Here is a 19,899-nt window from a genome sequence, read left to right on the forward strand (position 1 = left end):
ATCATGACCCGAGCCAAAAGCAGAGGCTTTAACCTGTGGAGAGCCATCCAGCAGATGCAAGGAGTCACGTAGACGAAAATGCCTGAAGATTAAGGTAGTGAGAATGATTGGCTAGGTAGGGTATGGGTGCGCTCGTGGCTGATGCATGAACAGCACCAGGAGCCAAGAGAGAAATGCATGATTACTGCTTGAGAACAATAGAGCCCTCTGTGGTTACATAAGGGTTCACGAGGAGACCGAGTGCACAGGGCAGTGACTAGATAACTGGGCTGGACCGCCTACATGTATATATTGCCAGAACTTGCTTGAGAGAGTAGTAGAAGTAAAAGTAATAGTAGAAGTAGAAGTAAAAGTAATAGTAGAAGTAGTAGTAGTAGTAGTAGTAGAGACGCTAATAGAAACCCTAATAAAGAAGTTTGCTCCTCATCACGTTTGCGGGTCGTTCTTGCTGGCGAGAGCGACATTAACCCACTGAGAGACTCAGGTGCCCCGTGTTTTTGTTTTTTATTAATTTCTTTTCAGTGTAACAGAATTCATTGTTTATGCAGCACACCCAGTGCTCTGTGCCATACGTGCCCTCCATAAGTGACAAGAAGAAGGAAATCTTTTGCAGATATTCCAAGTGCAAAGGCGGTTGCAGAAACGGGACCACGCATGTCGCCTGGACTTAGGTCTAAAGGGGTCAGGGCACAGAGTGTCTTCAACCCACAAACAGATCCCAAAAGTACATTGGTGAGGCCATGGGTTTATGGTTCCTAAAGAGTGGGCCAGGCTTATAGACACAGTCCCCAAGATATATTTTTTAAAATGTAAGTGTTCATTGGTCCTTTAAAAGCTTCCTGCTGCTGTGCTCTCTCCCTGATTACTTTTCCCCATTTTATCTACCCTGACAAGGCAGAATTACTCCCCGCGCGACAGCTCATCAGGCCAGAGGGTGCTGCACCCTTGGTCAAGCTGCAGAACGGCGGGCAGGGAGCCCTCACCAGCCCGTTCGCTCCCGAGGTGCTGGATCCCCAACAAAGCTGACGACAGACCCAGCTGGGGTCGGTCGGACGCACAGCAGACGTGGTGTCCCTTCTTCGGGTCACATACTCACCAGGACTCATGTGTCTCTCGCTGTGGCTGTCACTTACCTGGGCCACGCCTTCTGTCCAGAGCTGACCCTTCCTCTTTGACGATTATTGCTGCTCCCGAAATCCTTACCAAGGTTCACCCGCCTCCTGCTGCATTATTACCGCTTTTCCGCATCTGCTTCTAACTCGGAACCCCTTGGGACTGTCCTTGCGATGCACACACTTCCCCATGCACTGGGCTGAGGGGACGAATCACACGCCAGGCGATCACAGGAGTGCTATCCCACCTTAACGAGCGTGTGGACGGAAAGAACAGAGTCTCACAGGAGCGGCCGGAGCTGTGTGACCGGGGATGCTTGACCCCGGGCCGGCTGACCTGCAGCTTTGCCGTCCCACACACTCCGCCGGGAGCCCAGGCCTCCCGTTTCTGACCTCAGCCCGGCGCTGCCCCATGCTCCCACTCAAGCAGGTGGCTAGATCCACTTCACGCCTCCCATGCCCCTCGTCATCGTCCACGTCGTAGGATCGAGTGTTCACCCCCAGCGCCGTGACCTCTCCAGGGCCCTTCAAACATCTGACTGCCCCAACCGTGCGCTCACCACACTTAGTGCAGGAGTTCAGACCCGAGCTCGCTGCCCTGGGCTCAGCCGGTTCCGCCCGGCGATTCTCCGACCACCAGCTCGTGGGCTGCTCCAGCACCAGTGCCGGCCCGTTTTGTGGTCACCGCGACTCGGATCACCCCTCTCACTCAGGGAGCTGCGGTCCAGACCCGCGCATTGGCTTTCCCTCCAGTGACCCCGGGTCATTCCAGAAGCTGCGTGTGCTGAGGGACTAAGCAGAGGCAGCATCTCCTGTGTGGTTAATGCCTCCCAACGACCTCTGCATTGGGCATAAAATCGAAATTCCACACCAGCCAGCTTCGCCATCCCGGTTCTGGCTGGCTGGATGCCTCGTAACTCCTTCTCTGTAGCCCGTCGTCTTGTCCTGGATTCCACAGTGCATCCATTTTAGGGTGATTCTTTGTGTGTTTTTAAGACACATCGTTGCATATCATCATCAAATTTGAGGTTCTGTGGATCCCCATTGAGCAGAAGTAATGTCTCCCAATAAGGTTCAATATGCACACCAAAGTAAAGAAATTTCCTGTGACAAGTCCCTAATGTTTATTCACCAAGTTCATCTCTTTCTGGTGGAAAGGAATGAAAGCTGTATTTCTAGGGAGCTCAGCCCAGTTATTAACTCAGAGCACTTGCCCCAGACTCTGGAAACTCCAACAGGCTCCCAGATCCAGCAATTCCGCAGCGTTGTGGGGGACCCTGCAGGAGAGAAAGAGCCTGGACAGGGCAGGGTGGGTGTGGTCCTCAAAGGGGCGGAGCATCTGTGGGTCCCGCCCCTGCCCACCTGCCACACCTGGGGCTCTATCTCACCCGTAAGCAGCTTGACTTATGACATCATGAGTTCACATGGGCACCCTGCAGGCACGGGCACCCTGCCTTCTGCACATGCCACGACACAGCATAAGCAGCACAGCGCGGGCGGACTCCGCACCAACCCGGTAGTGCCACCGCACCTGCAAGGTGGGCCCCCAAGGGAGGCTGGGCACAGGCCAGGGGGAGTTCCCAGCGCTTCCCAGAGGCTGTGGCTGGAATCGTCCTCTTTCCTTGTCAACAGCTGCGTCATGAGAGTGACGCCATCTGCCCACGTGCAGAGGCACTGAAGACGGATGCTAAGCCAGGGGTTAGGATTTTAACCGTCTAGAAGGACCGTCCTAGGAATTACATTGCCCCCAAAGAGGGACACTGCTGAGAAGCCAGGGCCTGGGGTGCCGGCTGCTGACCTTCCAGGGAAGACAGGCAGGAAGACGGAGCGCGGAGGAGAAAGTCAAAGCCGGAATCTCTTCGCTCGTTTGGCCGAGAAGCCTCCTGGGTGGGCTCCCACAGCTGTCCTGCAGGAAACACGGAGAAAGCCCACAGAGTTCATCCTGCAGTAAAAGTGCTTTGTTTCTAGCTCCAAATGCTACCTATAGCTTTTCAGGCATTGTGTCGCTGAGTTGCGTAAGAGCTCCATGGCCGGACGGGGGGTCGGAGGGAAGGTAGGAGTCACTTGTGCCACCAATGCGGTTTTCTCAGAACACTTTCTCTAAAGGGTGCGCCTCAGGTGCTGAGCTCAGGGCACCTCCCCGTGACAACCACCGGCCAACCGACCGGAGAGTTATGGGCTCAAGTCACACCGAAAGTCCTGGTCCTACAAAAATCTTCCAGACTGAGAGAAGACCCACCTAATACCTGTGTCCCCGCACAAACTGCCTAGCCCTCTGAATGTCACATCTTTCGTCGGTAGATGAAGGTGGGCCACTCGTTTCAGAATGAGGGTGTATAGTTTTGGCGGCCACACCAGGGGCCTGTATTTCCAGGAACCCGTGTCATGCCGCCTCTTCCCCAAGACTAAGGAAAGCCCAAGCCAACCTCCCTCCCCCTCCTCTCTCCCGGCACACCTTCTGTCTATTGAACTACCTGCTCTTTGAGTTCCATGAGAGACTTAAAAGCACTCCAGTATTATTCTTGCATTTTATTATTATTTTTTTAATTTATTTTTTATTGTCAGCATAACAGTATTCATTATTTTTGCACCACACCCAGTGCTCCATGCAATCCGTGCCCTCTATAATACCCACCACCTGGTACCCCGACCTCCCACCCCCCACCCCTTCAAACCCTCAGGTTGTTTTTCAGAGTCCATAGTCTCTCATGGTTCACCTCCCCTTCCAATTTCCCCCAACTCCCTTCTCCTCTCCATCTCCCCATGTCCTCCATGCTATGTGTTATGCTCCACAAATAAGTGAGACCATATGATAATTGACTCTCTCTGCTTGACTTATTTCACTCAGCAGAATCTCTTCCAGTCCCGTCCATGTTGCTACAGAAGTTGGGTATTCGTCCTTTCGGATGGAGGCATCATACTCCATAGTGTATATGGACCACATCTTCCTTATCCACTTGTCCATTGAAGGGCATCTTGGTTCTTTCCACAATTTGGCAACCGTGGCCATTGCGGCTATGAACATTGGGGTACAGATGGCCCTTCTTTTCACGACATCTGTATCTTTGGGGTAAATACCCAGGAGTGCAATGGCAGGGTCATAGGGAAGTTCTATTTTTAATTTCTTGAGGAATCTCCACACTGTTCTCCAAAGAGGCTGCACCAACTTGCATTCCCACCAACAGTGTAAGAGGGTTCCCCTTTCTCCACATCCTCTCCAACACATGTTGTTTCCTGTCTTGCTATTTTTGGCCATTCTAACTGGTATAAGGTGATATCTCAATGTGGTTTTAATTTGAATCTCCCTGATGGCTAGTGATGATGAACATTTTTTCATGTGTCTGATAGCCGTTTGTGTGTCTTCATTGGAGAAGTGTCTGTCCAAATCTTCTGCCCATTTTCTGATATGATTGTCTGTTTTGTGTATGTTGAGTTTGAGGAGTTCTTTATAGATCCTGGATATCAACCTTTTGTCTGTACTGTCATTTGCAAATATCTTCTCCCATTCCGTGGGTTGCCTCTTTGTTTTGTTGACTGTTTCCTTTGCTATGCAGAAGCTTTTGATTGCATTTTTAGTCAAATTCAGTAGATACTTATTGCTAGATTTCCTCTACTTTTGTCATTATCTTGCTATATGTTTTGATGCGTTGAAATTAGGACCAGTACCATCTATTCCTGCTCTCCCTTGCTGGGTGAAAAACCACTCCACGCTTGGTGGCATAAACCCACAACCACTGACCGGTAGATCAGAAATCTGAGCACAGTGCCACCGAGGATGCCCTGATGCTCTGGGACTTCTAGGGACTCAGGCAGGAGGACGAGACCAGCGGGGGGCAGCCTGGGCGGCTGAACCGGAACCACTGGGCCGTGGACCCACTTGCGAGACGACTTCTTCACTCCCACATCTGGCGCCGTGGCCAGGACAATCTGACTCAGTGGATACCCTACATGGGAGAAGCAGTGTGCTGTCCTTCCAGCGCCAGGTGGGGGCTGAGGCGCCAGCTGTTCGTGGGGGTCTGTAATGGGCCATGTGTGTGCCCTGAGCTTTGATATTGCGATTATCAGTAAAGCTTAGTGAGTCCACAAATCCCCAAATCTGGAGTCCACAGATGAGGACCCAGGAAGCTTTCCCACATCACCAGCCCATGGTCACAATGTACCTTTGTGCTTTTCGGTGAGCGAGCGTGTTGAGGTCATCTTCCTCACTGTCGTGTAACAGAGACACTGACACAAATAAGACACAGGCCAAAGTCTTCTCAAAACTCTGCCAAATCAACTTCTGTCAGCCACAGGCCAGGTGTGAGTGCGGACGGTGGTGTCCATGCCGGTCTTTACCCCTGAGCACCCATCTTCCCGGAGGTGTAGTGTCCAACTGTTCAACAAGTCCTGTTTGAACAAGCACAGTAATACGTACAGTCCAGAGCCCCAAACATCCAACCACTTTGAAACTTCCAGCTGCACCCCGGGCCTTGCTTTTCTAGGAGTGACAAAAAAATCACAGACTGTATCTATAACCAGGAAAAACCCAAGATCTTCACTAAAACCAGGGGTTTCTTCGCTGGAATCTGAGTTTGGGAACAATGCTGGAAATCTGTTAAAGAAAGACAAATTGATTAAATGAAAACAAGGAGAAAGAGAAGCTGATCTTTTGTTACAGCATCTGCGAGTGCGGGGAGCACATCCACAGAGAGTAAACAAGAACGGAGACCCTCCTTTTCTGGAAGGATAGGGAATAAACAGTGCATGAGTTCAAAAATGTCGTCATGAAACCTTTCTTTTCTGTGTCATTACAGAGCTTAGGTTATAAATAAAATAATACATTTTCAAAATAAAGATATAAGAGTAGCTCATGATTAAGCCTCATTCCATTCCCAAAACAAATCTATTCCTTTGTTCTTATTTTTTTCTCACGCACAATGGAAGATATTATCACTATTATGGACAATTATTTTCTTTTTCATTTCTTTTGGCAACTGAAGGCACAGCTCAGGCTTTAGAATCAGATGATTGTTTTTGGAACTGAATAAATGGCAGCCAGTCATTCGGTTTCTAGGTCTAATTCCCCGTGTCTGAGCCCACATCAGCAGTGATGGAAAAGTGCCATCCTGGCCCACAGCAGATGCTGAGGGATCTACCTCTCCCGACGCATGTGCACATATGTGCACACACATGCACACACATGCACACACACAAGGTGCGTTCCCCTGGTAACTCCAGTGAGCCTCTATTTGCGAATGCAGATGCACTGAGTTACCCCTGGCGTCAGCACGAGGGACCCCCGCCTGCAGAAGGTGTCTGTGGCTGCATCTTCACTGCCCGGCAACCTCACTGCCCGGCAACCTCACCGCCCGGCAGCCTCACCGCCCTGCAGCCTCACCGCCCGGCAGCCTCACCGCCTGGCAGCCTCACCGCCCGGCACCGGTCCTTCCCTTCCTCCCTCCCTCCCTCGGCTCAGCCTTCTCTGACCTTCTGCGGCGTCCTTTCCTTCCCACGGGTCTTCCCAAGCTGCTCCAGCCTCCGCAGCGGCTTTCCTCCTTGAGATCCGTGTACAGGCTCTTCCCCGCGCTCTGAGTCCCAGCTGCCTCTCCTCATTTCCACGCTGCCCATTTCACCTTTGGAGAAGCCTCCCTGCCTCCCCTTCCCACAGGAGACCTTGTCTCGCAGTCTTGGGTGGGTGCAGCCCATTCTATGTGCTTCCCCTCAAGGTGTCTGCTGTCTGTCATCGGCCTGTTTGCTTGTGTCCAGCTCCGCTCAGCTCCAGATCGTGGGCAGGACATGGCCCGTGAGCCAACTCCAGTCAACCACCGTGCCTGCACAGCCTGAGAGCTAAGGATGGTTTTATGTTTTCAAATGGACGAAAAATATTCCAATAAAATTAATACTTTATGACACGTAGCAGTCAGAGGTTGTTCACATCCCAGTCCATACAGCTTTGGCAACACAGTGACGCTCATCCAAGTACCATCTATGCGACCGTCACACCAGGACGCAGGGCTGAGTGGAAGCTAGAGACTGTATGGGCACAAAGCCTAGAACAGGAACATCTGGCCCTTTGCAGAAAACATCTGCCAGCCTCTGACCTAGAATACAGCGGGCTCAGGGCAACCTTCTTTGCTTTTGTGTCACTTTGCATAACCCGGTGCCTAGCACACTGTGCATGCTCGGTAAACACCAGCTGCATGAAGACTGTTTCTCGAGAGCATAGGAGATGTGGTTTCTCCTCGCCTCACAGGACTGGTCTCGAGAATAAAAATAAACAAGGTCCTTCTTGTTGATGCGGAAATGTCATTATTAGAAAAATCCTCTGCAAAACGCTAGCAGACCAAATTCACCAATACATTAAAAGGATCATGGGCCACGTTCAAGGGGAATTTATTCCAGGAGGAAAGGATGTTTCAACATCAGCAAATTAGTGAGCGTGAAGACCACGGTAACAGAATGAAGGATGAAACACCTCAAGATACACTCGGCTGATGCAGAGAAATCACTTGACAAAATTCAACATCAACTTGTGTTGAAAAATCTCAGTGAAGCAGGTAGAGAAGGAGCACACCTCCACACGATAAAACCCGTGAACGGCTACCCACAGCCAGCATCATACCCAGAATAAAAAGCTGAAAACTTTTACTCTAACATCAAGAAATAGGAAAGTCCTGTCCAGAGCGATTAGGAAAACAAGAAGGAGGAGGAGGAGGGGGAGGGGGGAGGGGAGGGAGAGAGGGGAGGGGGGGAGGGGAAGAAAGAAAAATAGAGAAAAAGGAAATGAAAAAGTCCAAATGTCCAAATTCGAAGGAAAGAAATAAAACTGTCACCATTTGCAGATGACATGATACCATATATAGAAAATACTGAATATCCCATCAAACACTGTTAGAACTAATCAGTGCATTCAGTAAAGTCACAGGATACAAAAGGAATACACAAAAAATCCGTTGCATCTCTATACAGTAATAATAAACTATCAGAAAGAAATTAAGAAAACAATCCCATTTATAATTGCATCAAAGAGAATCAAATACTTAGAAATAAGTTTATACAAGAAGGTGAAAGTCCTATGCATTGAAACTGTAAGATGATAAAGAAAGAACTTGAAGGAGATACAAATAAAGAGAAAGGTATCCGATGCTCATGGAATGGAAGAATTAATATTAAGATGTCCGCCCTACGCAAAGCAATAAGCAGATTCAGTGCAAGGCTTACCAAAACTACAATGGCATTTCTGAAAGAAGCAGAACAAAACAATCATGAAATTTGTATAGAACTGTAGGAGATCTTGAACAACCAAAGCAATCCTGACAAAGAATAACAAAGCTGGAGGCATCATGTTCCCTTTCAAAGTATATTACAAAACTATAGCCATGAAAACAATATGGTATTTGCACAAAGCAGACACACAGAGCAATGGATTAATTTACAACAAAGGAGCCAAGAATATACAATGAGGAGAAGGCAGTCACTTCAATATACGGTGCTGGAAAAACTGGACAGCAACAAAGAAAAGAATGAAACTGGACCACTCACTCACCCATAAAAATTAACTCAAAATGGATGCAAACAGAGGACTTGAAAGTATAAAATTCCTAAAGGAAAACAGGCGGTAAGCTCCAATACCAGTATTGGTGATGATTTTTTGAATCTGACGCCAAAACAAAACAACAAAATCAAGAATAAAAAAGTGGGATGAAACCAAATTAAAAGCTTCTCTACAGCAAAAGGAATCATCAACAAAATGAAAAACCAAATTACTAAATGGGATTAAAAAAAATCTGTAAATCATATATCTGACCAGAAGCTAATATCCAAAATATATAAAGAACTCATACAAATATTGGTGGCAAAAAAAAAAAATCCAATTTGAAAATGGACAGAATATCTGAATAGGCATCTTTCCAAGGAAGACATACAGATGGACAACAAGTACCAGAAAAGATGCTTAACGCCACTCATCACAAGGGAAATGCAAATCAAAACCACTATGACATATCATCTCTACCTGCTAGAATGGTGATTGCCAAAAAGACAGGAAATAACAAGTGCTGGCATGGATGTGAGTGAGGAAAAGGGAATTCCTGTGCACTTAAATGAAACTGTAAACTGATGTAGCTACTATGGTCGGAGTATGGAGTTTGCTCAAAAAGTTTTAAAGTAAAACTTAGCAGAGGGTCCAGCAATCCCATTTCTAAGTATTTATCCAAACAAAACCAAACCACTAATTGAAAATGATACATACACACACCCTCATGTTCATGCAGCATCATTTACAATAACTGAGATGTGGAAAAAACCCTAAGAGCTCATCAATGGGCAAATGGATACATAAATCAGTGTAAACACATACGTATAAATAAGAATGAAATCTTGCTATTTGCAGCAACCTGAATGGGTCTTGAAGACATTATGGTAAGTGGAATAAGTCAAAGAGAAATGTACTGTCTTACATGTGTAATTCAGTATGTATATCATACACACATTTCACGTAAATAGAAACATCTAAGATATAAAAGCTTTGTTGCCTCAAGAGGAGGGCAGAAGACTAGTCTAGTCATGGCAGAAGACTCCACCATTTTTGACTTGACAAATTAGACATGTTTCCTTTTGTAAATTCAGGGCGTGTGGTGTGTTACTGTTGTGCTGGGGCTGCCATAGGAACACCCCATCACTGTAGCCCAAAATTGTCAATATTCCTCACGGCGGACATCACCTCTCTAATTTGTTACAGACTTGTTACACGTTTGTAGCCTTAGCACGATCCATCTTGTCACCTCATGCTCCATCACCTGGTGATCACATTTCTCTCTTCCTCTCTCTCTCCCTCTCTTTAGGTTTAACTTTTTACATTCCACATGGTGACCCGATGCAGTACTTGTCTTTCTCTGCCTGATTTCTCTTTCTTGGAACCATGTGCTCAAAGCCCATCCATGTTGTCACGAATGACAAGGTGCCCGTCTTTCTCGTGGCTGAGTAATACCTCATGGTCCACGTTTTCTGGTTTTTATCCATTCATCCACTGGTGGGCATTTGTATTCTTTCCATATCTCGGCTATTGTGAATATTGCTGACGTAAACATGGGTGTGCGTATATCTTGTCAAAATCCCGTTTTCAAGGATTCTACTTCTAAACAAACAATTCTTTGTTCGTGTTAGTGTTCATGAAAATGCACAAAACACGAACACACCTTACTCAGGTGTTCAGATGACTTTTATCTGTGAAAGGCTCATCTTTCCCTGAGCCTAGAAGAACTTCTTCTAAGAAAAAGACTTCTCTTCTCGCATCTCCTTTAGATGCCCTGCTGTGCCTGTGGATTCTCTCTCCTAGGGAGTGAAGCATTTTTTTTTTCCAAATAATGCAGATAACCAGTTGAAGTCACAACACAATGAACATCTAGGATCGGCAGATGAAGCAGGCCAACAGGGGTAGCCGATTGCCCATATTTGAAAGAAACCCCCAATTTTAAGAATCCTAAAATGTCCAAAAAATGTGAATATAATAGAATAGGTAAAATACAGTGACAATTAGAATTTTGAGCACTTATTACGCACCAGGCATTTTTTTTAATTTTTTTATTAAATTGATTTATTTATTTTCAGAAAAACAGTATTCATTATTTTTTGTTTGTTTGTTTGTTTGTTTGTTTGTTTATTATTTTTTTTTATTTCCAGCATAACAGTATTCATTATTTTTGCACCACACCCAGTGCTCCATGCAATCCGTGCCCTCTATAATACCCACCACCTGGTACCCCCAACCTCCCACCCCCCGTCACTTCAAACCCCTCAGGTTGTTTTTCAGAGTCCATAGTCTCTCATGGTTCACCTCCCCTTCCAATTTCCCCCAACTCCCTTCTCCTCTTAACACCCCTTGCACCAGGCACTTTTTAAAGCCTGTTGTATTAGTTAACTTATTTACACATAATAACATACAGCCTGTCTGGTCGGTCACATCTGTTTTATAAATGAGGAACAAGGAATATCCAAATGACCAGACACATGCTATACCCAGGCCATAATGCAGCTCATTTCTTGCTGCGCTACCCCTCCGTTGCTCAACACAACATGACGTGGTTGAGAAAAGGGTACGATCTCAGAAAAACCCAAAACCAGTAAAAACAATCTTTCAGTGTAATCCCTTCTAGGGTTCCCAGAGAAGATACAAAACACCCAGTTAAAGTTGAATCACAGAAAAGCAATGGATGATTTTTAGTATCGGTACCACACAAAAGCAGCATGAGCTACTTATACTAGAAAAACAACAATAATCATTGTTCACTGAAGTTCAGATTTACCAGGGTCTCCTGTATTTTTACTTCTAAACCTGGCAACCCTATCTCAGGCAGGAGCCAAGGACTTTGTTGTACATTCTGTTTCGGGAAGGAGGGAAAAGCCTGCGCGTAATGTCAGCAGGTTTAACACATCGTGTGCTTTCGCAGGAGCATGTACAGCGCTTCCCACGTGCCAGACGCCTACTGCTTGTCAGGACCCGGTGGTCCACAGGGCCACCATTGCCAGCTGCGTTCTGTAGACGAGCTCACTGACAGGAAGAGAAACCCCAGAACCCCCACGGTTACACAGCCAGTGGGGGTGAAAGAAACACACACGTTCAGCGGGCTGGACATAGGGCCAGGCTCTTTGTGGTTAAAACCAGTTTTGGGGTGCCCGGAGGGCTCAGGCAGTTAAGTGCCTGCCTTCAGCACAGGTCATGATTCCTGGGTCCTGAGATCGAGTCCCACATCAGGGTCCCTGCTTGGTGGGAAGCCTGCTTCTCCCTCTCCCTCTGCCCTTCCGTTTGTGCTCCCTCTTTCTTTCAAATAAATAAATAATATATATTTTTAAAACCAGGCAGTTTCGTCTTATAGTTTCCATACTGACTGCTTATAACAATTTTTCCCAAGTGGACATTACTGCTCCTGTTCCAATTCATCTCAAACAGCAGGGATTTTGCCAAAATGGAGGGAGTCAGTGCATGGGATTATGCCCTCTCTCTTCTGTGTCCACAAGGACCGGGGACCCCACAGGGACCGGGGACCCCACAGCCAGCCTGCCACCAGCACACCCCCCTCCCCAGCTTGTCACCAACAAGGAACAAACAGGAGAGCCATGCTAATTTTGCATTCTAATGGAAAACCGGGTGAATAAATCCACAGGTGTGTGTTTTCCACACAGAATAGGGATAAAGCCTTGAAGCAAGGACACCCACTTTCAGGTGACAGAAAATGGAGAGAGAGGTTTTGCTCCCAAGCTGTTGACTTACAACCAGATGTGGGAGAAAACAACCCAAATGTGGTTCAGGCTATACGCTTATTATCTTCAAGACAGCTTGGCGTTGCGCAGGTGATGTGTTTCATATTTAGTGTTTGAGATTTAAGATGAAAATCGGTGAGTTTTACTTTACTTTCTTTTAGCTGAGAGTTTTCATGAGATAATTCAACCATGCTTTTCCAACGATGTATTTAAGTTAACATTAAAGGTAAAGACATTCTTTTTTAAGAAAAAAATATTACATTTTACTTCTCTCATTTGTCATCGGGCTTTACTTTGATTAGCCACATCCACTCCTTCCTACTTCCACTGCCATTCTAGAAGGTTCCTGAGTCCATTCAAGAGCAGTGGTCCTTGCCCAGGGATGGGAAACCAGCCTTGCTTCCACAGAATCAGCTTCATCGACCTCAGCACCAGGTGGTGTTTCTGTTGAGTTAAAGCCAAGCCGGCGGGAAGGAAGAAAGTGATAAGGAGGAAACCACTTGCAGAAGTGGAGAAAGAAGAAAGGAGGGACGGACAAGGAACTACGCGGACAACGTTCGGAAAACCACGTCCAGATGAATCTGATCACCTTGTCTGGTCTCCAAGAATCCGTTCTTTGCTGTGTTGAATGAATTGTCTTCCTAGAACACAGCTCCGATTAGACGGAAAACTCCATGACTTTCCACTGACTGAGTTCTAAAAGGCCAAGCTCCTTAGAACCTGCACGGTGGTCACGGTCCCCGGGAGATGCCCTCGACCCCTCTCCCACGGTGACCGTCCACGGCCTCTACCCTCAGCCTGCACTGAAGGCCCCAACAGACAGACCCACAAGATGGTCTCTGAGTTTTAGGAAACTACTGGTGATCTCATTCTTTTGAAAGTGAATAAGGCGAAAATGGTTTTATTCAACCTAAGGCCTTAAACTTGAAGTGAATAAATAAATTATGGTTTTCCATGAAAAAGAATGCATAAAAATTTCTGAATTATGTCCCTTTGAAACTCATCTGAGATGAGATGGCATGGAGTGCGGTAGCCATGGGAGTGAATGACATGTCCCCATGGTGTTTGTATTCATGAGCTCCATGCCTTGGGTCTTAAGAACATCAGAGAACTAGATGTTCAGACCAGAGCAATGACGCAGAGAAAGAAAGAAAGGCCATCCAATCATAAAGGAAGAAGTGAAATCATTTTATTCACAGGTGGCACAATCTGACACGTATAAAACCATACACAAAAATCTGTTAAAACCACGGAAGAGAATCCAAAAAGTGACAGGATACAAGAGCAACACACGAAAACCAATTATGTTTCTATACACTGAAGATAACCAAGTCAAAGAGGAAATGAAAAAAGCAAGTTTATTTATTACATCAAAAAGAACTACATGGTTAGGAATAAATGTAACAAAAGATCTAAAAGACTTGTACACTGGAAACCACAAAGCATTGTCCTTTTTTGCATAATGTCAAACTTCTAAATCTTTAATAGAATTTTCAATGTGTTTGTGGAGTTTTATATTGTATAATTAAATCAGATTTGCTTGTTCAGTCTCCCAGTGGACCACTCTGTCTTGCTCAAAACCATCCCTAATCCTGGCTAGTCTGCTTTACAGGGAATGGTGTTTAACTTGGGATTATGAGTGCTTTCCGTGGATCCACACTCATCTGTGTCTTTTGGAAAATCAGCTAAAAATGCATGCTCAAATAAAAATATTTGGGAAAAAGCTTAAACCATTTGTACCAAGAGAACTAAACTCCGTATAGCTTGATTTAGCTAAACAAAGCTACCTAAATGCAGAAATCTGAGCTGATTAAAATTGCAAATTCAGGTGATGATATTAATATCTATTTAAAGAAGGTCTCACAGTGAGAACTATGAAGAAGGAGTGCGTGACCTTAGAGGAAAGCTGGTATGATGATATCAAGACTATGAGGCATGGCCTTCAAAACAGACTTAACAGGCATGCAATTAAACCCATTTCATACGCTAATACAGAGCACAGAAGATGGATGGATGCTAGAGACGTATTTGACAAACAAATGGATTATAGTGACTGATACCACTCCAGGAGAACGTTGAGACAGAGAAAAGAGCCCAGAATATTACCCTAGGGAGTATCATTATCAAAGGGCAGTCATACAAAGACAAGCCACAAGAGAAAACACACAAAATAATGAGAAACATGAGGAGAAATGCAGAACAGCCTGGTGGCATGGGCCAGGTGTTCCAGGAAGGGCAATAACCAAGACCACTGAATTTGGTTGTCAGGCCTGCTGGAGGGTGGTCTCAGCAGAAGGGCTGACAGGAGGAGGACCTGCAGGCATGACGCCGAATGAGGAATCATGTAGAAAGAAGAGGTGCCCACTGCCACCTTGACTGCCGAGAAGCTTGAGTGCACTCATAAAGAAAGCGAATTGGGAGAGAGAGGTAGCTGACACGGGGCATGAGTGGTTAAGGACACTCGGTGTGTTTCTAAAGTGAAGGAAAGGACTCGGGGAAAGGACGGTTGAACACGCAGGAGAGAAAGGAAACGGACAGACCCAAGAGGAGACCAGAGGGGAGAAGAGATGGTGCAGGGGGAGCCTTGAGTCTGGGAAAGTCAGCCTTCCTTGGAAGGTGGGAGCAGAGCAGGCAGCGGAGCCTGTCTTAAGCCACCTTGCGGGTGAGAGTAGAACAGGCTGCGCCATGATGCAGGACAGGAGAGTAGCACCAGTTCCCATCATTATAAAAACGAAAAATGAAGTGTGATTTAGAGCACAGCAGAATGTGGAGAGAGGATCTGTTCAGAGCACCTCCTGGTGCTTGTGGGGGGCTTCAGAATATCCCCTGTCTCCCCACGCCCAGTTCGTCTCCTTTATTATGATATCCGAGGTCCACGTGGGAAGGCACAAATGTGTTTTTCCCACAGATTAATGAGTTTCAGATATTATCAGTGGTCTTTAGAAAGTGTTACAAGCAATAATTTTTGGCAACTTGTCCCAGGTACCTGGGATGTCACTGTCATTGTCATCGCCATCACCACCATCATCACCACCACCTTCACCACCTTCACCACCATCACTACCACCATCATCATCACCACCATCATCACCACCATCATTACCACAACCATCACCACCATCATCACCACCACCTTCACCACCATCACTACCACCATCTCCATCACCCCCATCATCACCACCATCATCACCACCATCATCACCATCACCTTCACCACCATCGTCACCATCATCACCACCATCAACTTCACCACCATCATATCACCACCATCGCCATCAGCACCACCATCGTCACCGTCATCCTCGTGGTCATCACTGTCACCCAATTATTAACGACTATCATCTGAGTCCTTGTGATGCTCCAGGAACAATTCCAAGTGATTTCCATACACATTGGCCTATTTCACCCAGCTACACCCACAAGGTGGGACGTTCTGCAGATCAGGAGGGGACAGTGAGTGCGTGGCCAGCCCAGCCTCAGGCAGCTGGCAGCCCCAGAGCAGAAAGCGTGTTCTCAGATCTGTGCGAGTACCAGAGTCCACACTAGGTGCCCTGGTACAGATGATCTCACCACATTTAATTATTTTGGGGGGTCAGTTTTCAGGCAGTTACTGTTTACTACAGAAAGGTTTCTTTAGTTAAACCAAAAAGAAACTTGAAAAGAGTTTATCAATTAGTTTTTGTATGGACCCTTTTTTTCCCATGAATATTGACGTGGATTTTTTTTCTCTTTCAGAGAAAATACTCTAACAACTAATTCAAGATGGTAAATTCATGGAAAATGGAAATTTTTCACTATTGAAAAGAAAAATAATTAGGAGCATATATTTTAAGTAAAGCAAGATACACATAATGACTAATGGTCAGAAAGGATGAGACTTAATACCGTATTTCATCCATGTGAAAAAAAACCATGATTTCCACAAAAACATGACTTTTAAAAGAATGTTGTTTTGTGTTCACTAGAACTCCATTATTTTCAAATTATTTATTTATTTATTTATTAAAGAATTCCTTTATTCTTTCAACAAATAAATCTTAATATTATGCTTCAATTTATAGAGGATGAAATAATTTACACTTTGGAAGACAGTGTGGAGAGTCCTTAAGATATTAAAAATAGAGATTCCCTATGACCCTGCAATTGCAGTACTGGGTATTTATACTAAAGATACAGATGTAGTGAAGAGAAGGGCCATCTGTACCCCAATATTCATAGCAGCAATGGCCATAATCACCAAACTGGAAAGAGCCAATATGCCCTTCAACAGACGAATGGATAAGGAAGATGTGGTCCATATACACTATGGAGTATGATGCCTCCATCAGAAAGGATGAAGACCCAACTTTTGTATCAATATGGACGGGACTGGAAGAGATGATGCTGAGTGAAATAAGTCAAGCAGAGAGAGTCAATTATCATATGGTTTCACTTACTTGTGGAGCATAAGGAATAACACAGAGGACATTGGGAGATGAAGAGGAGAAGGGAGTTGGGGGAAATCAGAGGGGGAGATGAACCATGAGAGACTGTGGACTCTGAGAAACAGACTGAGGGTTTTGGAGGGGCAGGGGTGGGAATATGGGTGAGCCTGGTGGTGGGTACTAAAGAGGGCATGGATCGCATGGAACACTGGGTATGGTGCATAAACAATGAATCTTGGAACACTGGGAAAAAATAAAATTAAATTTTAAAAATAGATAAAAATTAAATAAATAAAAATAAAATAAAATAAAATTTATTATCTTTAATATGTTTGGTTTCTAATGGTCATTCTGTTGAGAGCTCCGCGTTCTGAAGGACTGCCCCCCTCGGCACCGGGCTTGTAGGGTGCAGGAAGGAGCAGACCCTGAGTCCCCCATGGGTCATGAGCATGCTACAAAGGTGCACGAGTCATGTCTTTCCATCATGTCAGCCTTATTCAGTCATAAAGCAAACTTAACACAGTTGTGAAGCCGGCTCAGGATCCCAAACTCAGTGACATTTCATACACATTTAATGCTGCTTCCCATGCATCACACAAGGCAAAGCACAAGACAAAGACCCACAACAAACAAGACACAAGGGAAGTTCACAAGCTAAGCACGAAGCCAGTCTGCGAGTGCACACTGAGGCAAGGCCTCAGCTCCCCACACTCACCATCTCCGAGGTTCAAGCCACGCAGCATCTCTGTTCTGGGCAGAGATCCACCTTTCAGAGGTGGTCAGACATGGGAGGGGCACCGTCTGCAGAGTCTGACGGTTTGCTGCAGAACCCCTCCCCTTTGAAAGGGGAGGAGTTCTTGGGTATTGGCCCAGTCTTGGGTCTAACCAGTCTTGGGTCTTGGCCAAGCTCCTCTGGTTCCAGTGATGACAGCCCCAGTTCCTCTAGGCTCTCTTAGCTTTCTGGGTTATCTGTTCCTGGTGTCTCCAGCCTGTGTGGGCATTTGCTGTATCTGGCCTAGGCTGCTGATGTCACTGCTTGACCCACGACTCTATCTTGCTCTCTACAACCCCAAGGAGCCCTAAAGCCAATTATGTGGATGAGAACTCATGAACTGGGCACAGTCACTTATTTTTACTGGTCTTTTCCTTGGGTCCTGACTCAGATATGAAGATGGCAGGGAAGGAAGGAGCTCTGTCTGGGTCAGGAAAGTGCTGGGAGGAATCGCGGCCTGGGGTCGTCCCTCCAGGAATTGGGGAGTCTGCCCTCTGAGGTTTGCAGCCACAGGCTATTAATAAGGTCCCTGTTTTGGGGGTGGAGACTGGGTTCGAAAGAGGTGAAATTTGGAAAACAATAATAACAAGCAATAAGTAGTACAGTAAGGCCAATGAAGGGAATCTCTCGTGTGTGATGAAGGGATTTTTAGCACAGAATGGGATGTGTCCCTACCTGCAGGCAAAATCATCGACACAGCTTCTCCAGAAGTTTCTAGAAAGAAGACTGCTCAACTCCAACTGCAAGATGCATTATTGTTGAGAAGCTGGGGCTTGGATGTCCATAAAGGGGACACATTGTTGTGTGTCCCCCTGGAGATCCACTCGAACGTGAACCTGAGTTCCAGCCCCACTTGTCTTAATAAGCTTGCACGACATGGCCGTTAACCTCTCACCCAGGGACAAGCTAATAAAATACATTTCATTAAGTTGTGTGGGTACTTCTGCTGAAAATTCACACTTGATTTATTTTTGTTTTTGTTTTCTAATAGTGCTTTTTAAAGATCTTCATGACATAGAAATGCATTGCTTTTTCTAGACTAAAACTACTTCTTCTCTTATCTGCTGAAGGAAAATATTAAACATGGCAGTAACGGCAAGCATCGCACCACCTGATGTCACTAAAGTATGAAACCCGTTTACATTCCTGTAGGCTTCGTTACAGCCCAAGCACCATTAGTCTTTTTGATCGTTTCAAAGTTTTTAGAAAGCAACCTGAAAAACCGATAAAAATTAACCATCTTAGTTTATGCTGAGTGAAGTAAGTCAAGCAGAGAGAGTCAATCATCATATGGTTTCACTTACTTGTGGAGCATAAGGAATAACACGGAGGACATGGGGAGATGGAGAGGAGAAGTGACTAGGGGGAAATCGGAGGGAGACGAACCATGAGAGACTGTGACTCTGAGAAACAGACTGAGGGTTTTGGAGGGGAAAGGGTGGGGGGTTGGGTGAGCCTGGTGGTGGGCATTGAGGAGGGCACGGATTGCGTGGAGCCCTGGGTGTGGTGCATAAACAATGAATCTTGGAACAGTGAAAAAATAAATTTAATTAAAAAAATTAACCATTGGGGCGCCTGGGTGGCTCAGTGGGTTAAGCCGCTGCCTTCGGCTCAGGTCATGATCCCAGGGTCCTGGGATCGAGTCCCGCATCGGGCTCTCTGCTCAGCAGGGAGCCTGCTTCCTTCTCTCTCTCCCTGCCTGCCTCTCAGTGTACTTGTAATATCTCTCTGTCAAATAAATAAATAAAATCTTTAAGAAAAAAAAAATTAACCATCTGTGTCTTTGCCTCAGTTTGTGAAGAAGAAGCAGGAGAACCAGACTGCTCACCTTAGGAATATTCACACTTCATCTGACGCCAAGCTCTTTCCCCATGGGGAACCAGTGAGCCACGGCTGTAGACAGTGGCCTCTTGGTGCTGTCTGCAGCTTGCTGATTATATAGGTGGCCCTAAAGGACCTTGGAGTTGGCCCTTTCCAGTGGACATTCATGTTTGACCTCATGCCATCCCTGATCTGGGTTGTAGACAGGTATTGTGGTGTCTCTGGAAAGTCCCAGGGCACAGTTGCCAGGGTCCACATGGGCCAAGTCATCATGTCCATCTATACCAAGCTGCAGAACAAGGAGCATGTGACGGAGGCCGTTTGCAAGGCCAAGTTCAAGTTCTCTGGGCACCAGAAGACGAGCTGTGCTCTGGTCCTGTCTTTCCTTGCCCCAGTGTCCAGCCTTCATGACGCCATTCCTTCCGTCGTTCCTAGAGCCACAACTCCACGAAGTGGGGTGTTACTCAGCTTAATGAGGATGATTTTGAAGACATGGTGTATGCAAAGCGGCTCATCCCAGATGACTGTGGGG

General features: G+C 46.1%; 1 non-coding gene across 1 annotated transcript; it reads left to right on the plus strand.

The window, feature by feature from the left end:
• Window positions 1–19,387: 19,387 nt before the first annotated feature.
• LOC116572561 lies at window positions 19,388–19,516 on the plus strand. The gene has a single exon (XR_004278410.1). It is a non-coding gene; the product is annotated as a small nucleolar RNA SNORA70 (small nucleolar RNA).
• Window positions 19,517–19,899: the final 383 nt, after the last annotated feature.

Source organism: Mustela erminea, chromosome 13, assembly GCF_009829155.1.
Source record: "Mustela erminea isolate mMusErm1 chromosome 13, mMusErm1.Pri, whole genome shotgun sequence".
NCBI lineage: Eukaryota > Metazoa > Chordata > Mammalia > Carnivora > Mustelidae > Mustela > Mustela erminea.